This window comes from Scyliorhinus torazame, chromosome 24 (assembly GCF_047496885.1).
Source record: "Scyliorhinus torazame isolate Kashiwa2021f chromosome 24, sScyTor2.1, whole genome shotgun sequence".
NCBI classification, from domain to species: Eukaryota; Metazoa; Chordata; class Chondrichthyes; order Carcharhiniformes; family Scyliorhinidae; genus Scyliorhinus; species Scyliorhinus torazame.
Window position 1 is genome coordinate 39,721,899 of NC_092730.1, and position 9,022 is coordinate 39,730,920.

Consider the following 9,022-nt stretch of genomic DNA (forward strand, 5'->3'; position numbering starts at 1 on the left):
TTTAAGACAGACGTTGATAAATTCTTGATTTCTCGAGGAATTAAGGGCTATGGAGAGAGAGCGGGTAAATTGAGTTGAAATCAGACATTATTGAATGGTGGAGGACTCGATGGGCCGAATGGTCTTACTTCCACTCCCATGTCTTATGGTGTTATGGTGCAATCACACACACACACTGATGGACAGGTAGTTGGACCAACCAACACACACACAACATCGCAGCGAATCACCAGTGAGGGCACACGCACTATAAAACAGGGCACACCACAGTTCCCGCTCATTCTACCAGGAGATAGCTCAGAGCACAGAGCTGACAGCGTGCCACTCAGACATACACCATGTGCTGAGTGCCTCACTAAGATAGTGCTAGGGCTGGGTCCACAGGTTTGCTGGTGAAGTACGAACCACAGCCAGAAGTTAATAGTTATTATTGTACAGAATAATAAAACAGAGTTGTACCATCTACACCCGTGTTGGTTCATTTGTGTATCACAACACCCAACACGACAGTTTCTGGTTGGGAAACGTACGTACTGCTTTCTTTGTCACGCAGTCGTCCACACAATTGCTGATGAAGTCTGTGACAGTGGTGACATACTCATTTCAGTTAGTTGCTGAGTTCTTAAATATGGACCAGTCCACTGTCTCCAACAGTCACGTCAGAGCTCTTCTGCTTCCTCGGACCAGCACTGCACGACCTTCTTAGCTGTATTCTCCCACTTAAGTTTCTGCTTGTATGCCGGGAGAAGGAGCACAGTCCTATGGTCTGATTTTCAAAAGTGCGGCCACGGGATGGAACGGTAGGTGCCCTTGATTTTTGAGGAGCAGTGGTCAATCGTGTTGTCTCCCCTGGTGGGACAGGAGATGTGCTGGTGGAATTTTGGCAGTACACTCTTGAGGTTGGCCTTGTGGAAGTTTCCGGCCACGATGAATGTGCTTTCAGTATGGACAGTGTTTGACTATTCACCACCCAAGGCCTCAAACAAAAGCTAAAAATCACAGCATTTTCACTTCACCCACATCAAGTTAACCAGAGACACAACAGACACGGTACAGACGAGGATGTGATATGAAGCCACCTGTACAGAGCACAATGGATTATTGTGCATCACCTTAACCACATGGTACAGCTGCTTTACTTCAGGGCCCTTTAGTATCCCTCAATCAGACTTCTTTGAGTTTCTTTCGCACAGGTGCTGATTTACAGTGTACCGTCAAAGTGTAAATAAAAAATAAATCTCTGAGGAGAAAGGTTCAGTTATTAGAACTTGGGCTTCTGGCGCTAAGGTTGCGCGTCCGACTCCACATCAGAAGGTTGCGTCCAAATCACGTCAGGCTCCCGGAGATTTTCTGCAGCTGGTTCCAGGAATTTCTCTCTGTGTTGGAATGTTTTTGAAATGACTCCGTTCAAAAGCGCAATTCAAATAATCTTTTCCGGATATTTCTGATTTACCTGCTCAGTTTATATTTTTGCAAGGTTTAATATCGGATCAAATATCACGAGACTCAAACTCGTCCTGTTAATGCAGAATGACAGTGAGTTCAGTAAGAAATGTTTACAAACAACTGCAATTTCTTTCTGCTCAATGTACACAGTTATAGTGATCTGTATTAAACAGCAGGGCGGGAACCGCAGTCCGCAGTCTTCACCTTAACGGTGAGACTGATTTTCAGTTTGGGGGTTTCAGAGAGAGTGGATGTTATTGCGGAAACTGAAGTCACTTTTCCTGTGAATGGAGCCGGATAAAGAGCCCTGGCCGGCCTGAGAGTCCCCGAGCCTCCATGAATCTTCACAGCTCACAGAGTGAAGGGCTTTTCCACTTTGAAAATGACCATGCCCGGCAGCTGGAGCTTTCCCTTGTATTTTCTGGGATCTGGGAAACAGCGGATCACCAAACAATAGAAATGAAACACATAGAATCGCAGTATTTATTAACAAGAGATACACATCAGCTCACGTATCATAACCAGTGGCCGCGTGGCATAATGGATAAGGCGTCTGACTTCGGTGAATTACAGTGATGATATCAGAAGATTGCAGGTTCGAGTCCTGCCGCGGTCGTTTTATACAGAAATCCGGTGCAACTTGCTGACAGCCGAGTTTTCCCTCCTCAGCTCAAACTTCCACCTGTCCATCCAAACACTGTTGTGGTTATTTGGAATGTAATTTCTTGTAACTTTGTTCATTCAATTGTCTCTCATATTTTGTTTACCCCCTAATGAATCCACAATATCTGTCTAAGTTAGATAAAGTGTAGAATAAATTATTATGTATCAATCGGTTCAATACAATTCTGTGGAGGAAATTCGAATGTCCTCAGGAAGATGGATAGAGTCATAGATGTTTACAGCATAAAAACAGGCCGTTCGGCCCAGCTTGATCATGCCGTTCAGTCTCTATCACTAAGCTAGTCCCACTTGCCCGTGTTTGGCCCTCTCTTATCCATCCTGCCCATGTAACTGTCCAACTGATTTTTTAAAGATTAAATTGTACACGCCCCTGCCTCTGGCAGCCCGTCCCAGATACTCACCACCCTCAGCGTGAAAAAATTTCCTGCCTGGTCTATTTAGTATCTCTCCCCTCTCACCTTATACAAATGCCCTCTAGTTCGAGATACATCTACCTTTGGGGAAATGTGTCGACTACCTACCTTATCTATGCTCCTCATTATTTTATAGATCGCTGTAAGATCACCCGTAAGCCTCTCAAGCTACAGGGGGAAAAGTCCCGGCCTATCCAGCCTCTCCTTATAACGCAGACTATCAAGTCCTGGTAGCATCCTCGTAAATTGCTTCTGCACTCTTTCTAGGTTAACAATATCCTTCCGATAGTAGGGTGACCATAACTGAACACAGCATACCGTGTGTGGTCTTACCAATGTCTTGCACAACTTCAACAAGACGTCCCAACTCCTGTATTCAATATTCTGACCAATAAAACCGAGCATGCTGAATGCCTTCTTCACCATTTTGTCCGACTACGACGCTATCTTCAAGGAGCTATGGACCTGTACACTCCTTGATCTTTTTGTTCTATAACTGTACCCAACTCCCTACTATTAATTGAACGAGTCCAGCTCTGATTGGATCAACCAAAATGCATCTCCCCACATTTATCCAAATTAAACACAATTTGCCATTCATAGGCCCACTGGCCCAAGATGTTAACAATGAGCTGAATCAACTGTTTTATGTCCAGAGGGATGAAAGATTATGTCACTGGATTGGGAATCCAGAGGCCTGAACTAAACTTTGGGACACGTAAGAAATCCCACCATTCAAATTCACCGATTTAATCGATTTACAAGGGGATTAACAGGGTGGATGCTGAGAGGTTGTTTCTTCATGTGGGAGAGTCTCGGACCAAAGGGAATGATCTCAGAGTAAGGGGCCGCCCATTCAAAGCAGGGATGATGAGTAATTTCTTCTCTCAGACTACAGTGTATCTGTGGAACCATTTTTGTAACCGAATAGGGCTGTCAGGCTGGGTCAGTTAATATGTTCAAGGCTGATACAGACAGATTTTTAATCAGTAAGGAAATCAAGGATTATGGGGATGATGTGGGAAAGTGGGTTTGAGGATTATATCAGATCAGTTAAAACCTATCTGAATGGTGGAGCAGACACGATTGGCCGAATGACCTACTTCTGCTCCTCCGTCTTACAGTGTAATGAGATCATCTGATGAACTTGTTTTCACGGCTGGGTGGCCGGTTCTGGAAAGACAAAATCTGCCAGCAGTGCCCCAGATGAAGCTGGCGTCTGTTTTAGAGATTCTGAAGCCGCATGTTTTCATGGTGCCAAACTCCTGCCCAAAGCTGGTGTCGTGATTTAAATCGATTATCAGACAGAGGATTAGGAATATTGGTATAGAGATTGGTGCAAGAAGATTCATTCCTCAGGCCTGTTGAACTCCGAATCTAACCTTCATCCTAGTTCCGTGTCGACGAGACTGGATTCAAACCCGCAGATGCAAAGCACAATGGATTAGCAGCGCATCACCGTCACCTCTCGGCCAACTCGCCATGTAACCTGACTTCACCAAACCTGACTTTTAACATCCCCAATAACTAACGGAAGAAGGTTGTCTAAATGCATTGGTCCAGATATGCAGCCAGATGTGAAGTGTTGGAAATGTTGTTCCTGTCAGCAAATTACATTTCCATCATGTCAGCTCAGGGATTGTTCTGATTGGACTGATGGGAAACACTTCAACACCATGTCCAACATGTTTCTACACATTGTAAATAAAACACCGCGGAAAGACTGAAAGATACAAACAATTGATCGCATCATGATGGACATCCCTCGGACGCCTCAAACATCCCGTCAATGTCGGAGTTCTGACGATTCTAATTTGTTATCCAGAGAAACCCTGCAGGACATTCGGCCTCTTGAGCCTGCACCGAACTTCAGAAAGCGCACTCGACCTGGACCCCCTCTTCCGCTTCTCCTCATAACCCCGCACTTGCTCATGACGAATCCACCCAACCTACACTGTGGGACGAAACAGGAACACACTGAAAAAACCCATGAAGACACGGGGTAAAGTGTAAACTCCACACAGATAGTCACACAAGCTGGAATCCAACTATAATGAAATGCGAACTGACAGGATGAATTGCTCTAACTCCACATGAGTTGAGTGAGTGGGAAAATGAATGGCAGATGAATGTATAATATGTATAAATGTGAGGTTATACACTTTGGGAGCAAAACCAGGAAGGCAGATTGTCATCTGAATGTCCATTAATAGGAGAGGGGAATGTGGAACGAGACCTGGCGGTCCTCGTACACCTGTTGCTGAGGGTGAGCTTGCAGGTGCAGCAGGCGGGAAAGGAGGTCAATAGTATGTTGGCCTTCATCGCGAGAGGATTTCAGTGCAGGAGCAGGAATATTCTTGGTGCAATTATCCAGGGCCCTGGTGAGGCCAGGTCTGGAATATCGTGTGCACATTTGGTCTCCTTCTCTGAGAAAGGGTGTTCTTGCTGTAGAGGGAGCGCAGCGGAGGTACAGCACACTGATTCCTGGGATTAAAGGTCTGACGTATGAGGAGAGACTGGGCGGTTGCGATTGTATTCGCTGGCGTTCAGAAGAACGAGGGGATTTCATAGAAAGCTGTCGAATTCCAAAAGGACTGGACAGAGTTGATGCAGGAAGAATGCTCCTGATGGTGGGATGTTCAGAACCAGGGGTCACAGTCTGAGGATATGGGGTAGACCGTGTTGGACGGAGAAGAGTATAAATGTCTTTACGCAGAGTTTGGTCAGATTGGAATTTGCTCCCACAGCAATTTGCTGAGGCAAAACCACTATATTTTCAAGAAACAGTTTGATGACGCACGTGGGGTGAAGGCAATCAACAATACGGGAGGGGAGGCGGGGGAAGGAGGGATCAGCCAATTGGGTTGGATGATCAGCCATGATCACAATGAATGGCAGAGAAGGCACGAAGGGCCGAAGGGCCTCCTTATGCTCCATTTGTTTATGTTTCTATGATTGGCGCAGAGCAACTTAAAGGCTGCTAGGCGGGAGGTGACGCTGATCTTCACAGGAACAGACAGCGAGACGGAACATTGATCATAAACAGACAGTGAGAGAATACAACACAATAAACACAGGGAGCAACAATGGGAAATAACAAATGCATTTGATTGGAATGTTCAATATCGTTTGGAATTGACAAAACACCGCCTGAAGAGGAAATTAAACTGGAATTCCCAACATTTTACCATCTCGGTGAGAAAGGAGAAACGGAGAGAACAATGTAGGAAGGAAGAAAAGAAAGGATGGAACTGCTCCCTTGTACTTGGGGAACTGCTGGTCCACAATTTGCAGCATCTCACCGATTAGAAACAAAAGGACATAAAACTCTATCATTCGTGGATTCAATCAGATTCAGATTCATTTTCAACTCTAAAGGCTAAAGTATTTCTCACTCACTCAATATATTGAGACATTTGAGAATAAATTGACCCCACAGGGTAATGTTGTGTTTCTGCTCTCTGGTTATTTATTTTTCCTGTTACTCTTCCATTCGATGTAAATCAACAGGAAGTAAAGAGGGAAAGGAGCGAGGGAGCGAATATTCTGTTTCCTTACATGATTCTCTTCTGATCGTCACTTTACAGAATATAATCAAGGTGTAAATGAGGAAATCTGTCAGCATTGAAATGTAATCTTCGACAGGAGGTCTTGTGGCGCCCGATAGCGCTTCTGAATGCCGATCCGAAGGCTGCGCGTTAAATCACGTCAGGATTCACGTCTGCTTGTTCCAGGATTTTATATCTGGACAAAGCCCATTGTGTGGGGAAGTTTTGAAAATCACACAACGATAGGGAGTGAAGTATGTTGTGAAGAGGACAGAAGCAGCTTACAGACGGATACAGAGAGGTTGAGTGAGTGACAGAAACCTGGCAGCTCCAAAACAATGTTTAAAAAGCGCAGGGTTTCGCTTTGGCAGGTAGAGTAAAAATAAACAGAGCTTTACTTCGATGTCCAACGGCTGCAGAATTACGAGGGATCTCGGTTTGCTGATGCATGAATCACGAAAACTGAGTGTGTCAGTGCAACAAGTAATTAAGAAGGTGAGTAGATTTCTATCCTTATTACGAGAGGAGTTGAACATAAAAGTAAGGGAGTTATTCTTGAGTGATACAGTGAATTGGTGAAACCACATCACAGGATCAGAGAATGGTTACAGCGCAGAAAGAGGTCATTTGGACAATCGTGTTTACACCGTCTCTCCAAACAAGCATTACGAGTTAGTGCTATTCCCCCGCCCTGTCCCCGAACTGTTGCAAGTTTTTTCTATTCAAGTAATCACCTGATGCCCTCTTGAACGCTTCAGTTGAACCTGCCTGCACCACACTTCCAGTCAGTGCATTCCAGACCCGAAGAACTCGTTGTGCAAAAGTGCTTCTTTTTCAAACATCACATCTGCTTCCTTTGCAAATCAACTGAAATCTGTGCCCTTTCATTCTTGCTCTTTTAACTCGGGGGAACTGTTTCGCTCTATTTACTTCGCCTCGCCCGCTCATGATTTTGAACATCTCGATCAAATCTACCCTCAGCCTGATTCTGTCCAAGGAGAACGTTCCCAACATCTCCAATCTAGCCTCATAAATGGAACCTATTCTATAAACCTCTTCTGCACGCTGCCCAATACGTCCACAGCCTTCCAATATTGTGGCTCCCAGAGCTGTGCAAAATATTCCATCTGATGTCTAACTGGCGCCTTGTACAGATTCAGCATAACCTCCTTCCTCTTGTTCTCTTTTCCATTCGTAATGAAGCCCAGAATAAGATCTGCTTTATTGTCTGTTCTCTCCACCTGTCCTGCTACCTTCAATGGTCTATCCACACATACACCCACTTCTCTCTGCTCCTTCATTCCATAAATATTTGAATGGCAGCACCGTAGCATAATGATTAGCACTATGGCTTCAGAGCGCTGGGTCTCAGGTTCGGATCGCGCTTGGATCAGTGTCTGTGTTCTCCCTGTGTCTGCGTGGGTTTCCTCCGGGTGCTCCGGTTTCCTTCCACACTCCAAAGATGTGCAGGTTAGGTGGATTGGCCATGCTAAATTGCCCTTAGGTTAGATGGGGTTGCTGGGATACGGGGACAGGGTGGAGGTGTGGTTTTCAGTGGGGTGCTCTTTGAAGAGCCGGTGCAGATTCCATGGTCCGAATGGCCACCTTCTGCACTGTAAATTCTATGATTCTATACTTCCCTACCAAAATGCATCATCTCACACGTCTCCAGATTGAAAATCTTTTTGAAGTTCTATCCAGATTGTCCACGTCTCAATTTACAAAATTTCCAAGTTTGTACCATCATCAAACTTTGAAACTGTTCCCTGTGCACCATGATCTAGCACATTGTTATATATCAGGGAAAGCAAATATTCCAGTAGGAACCCATGTGGAACACTACAAACCTTCTTCCAGTCCGAAAAGTCTCTAATTGACCATTACATTCTGTTCTTAATATTCAGCCACATTTATATCCTACTGTCCCTATTTCTACTGTCCCTTTTAAGCCAGGAGCTGTAACATTTCGCTAATGCTGTGCAGTTTTGGTCTCATTTGGGGAAAGATGTAAATACGTTGGAGACGGTTCAGAGGAGGTTTCCTCGATTGGTGCCAGGAATGAGCGGGGTTTCTAATGAGGAAAGGTTAGACAGACTGCACTTGTTTCCAGTGGAGATGTGAAGACTGACAGTTAATTTGATTGAAGTACATCAGATTTTGAATGGTCTTGACAAGGTGGACGTGGAAAGGATGTCACTGCTTGTGGGTGAGAGCAGAACTATTGGGCAGAGAAAAACAAGGATTTCGCCCTTTTCGGTCGGAGATTTGGAAATGTCTCCCTCTCAGAGAGTTGTGCGACTTTGGAACTCTGCCTCAGAAGGTGTGGAAGCGGGACATTGATTATTTTTAAGGCGGAGATTGAAAGATTCTTGTTCAGCAAATAAATCAAAGGTTACATACAACCATTGCATTCAGCCAGCTACCTGGATGCACAAGCGTTCGTTTGTTTTACTTGATATCTGAGGATAAATTCAGAGTCCGACACCATGGTGAAACGGTCTGTAAATGTCGTGTTCGTTTCTTCACATGTTCAGCACTGATATATTCTCTGCAGCTCAACCCTGCTCCCGATTTCAGTCAATGACACCATATCGATTGTCCTGATTTAAAAAAACAGGGCTCGTCCGGGATTTGAACCCGGGACCTCTCGCATTTTATCGCAAATGGAAGCTCCCTAAGCGAGAATCATACCCCTAGACCAACGAACCAACCGAAGATCACAGCTCACTCAAACCAGCTTCTCATTGCCTCCCGAAGCTTATTGTATCAGCTCAATGCGCTTCTATATTCCTGTTCAATTTGGTTTCGTTGTTAAAATAAAATCAAAAGAAAAATTGTTGTCCCTTGCTTTTCGTACTGGGATCATTGGGTAAATTGGGGTATTTTGGGTTTGTTGGCCTCCACTGCGAACAAAATAAAACAGAACCTGAG

The 9,022-nt window shown here is 44.8% G+C and overlaps 2 non-coding genes across 2 annotated transcripts; one reads left to right on the forward strand and one right to left on the reverse strand.

Moving 5' to 3' along the window:
* The first annotated feature begins 1,972 nt into the window (after positions 1–1,972).
* trnar-ucg (transfer RNA arginine (anticodon UCG)) lies at positions 1,973–2,062 on the forward strand. Its single transcript is given in 2 exon segments — positions 1,973–2,009; positions 2,027–2,062. It is a non-coding gene; the product is annotated as a tRNA-Arg (tRNA).
* Positions 2,063–8,707: 6,645 nt separating this feature from the next.
* trnap-agg (transfer RNA proline (anticodon AGG)) lies at positions 8,708–8,799 on the reverse strand. The gene is made up of 2 exons: positions 8,764–8,799; positions 8,708–8,743 (listed from the first exon to the last, which is right to left on the reverse strand). It is a non-coding gene; the product is annotated as a tRNA-Pro (tRNA).
* Between the last annotated feature and the right edge of the window lie 223 nt (positions 8,800–9,022).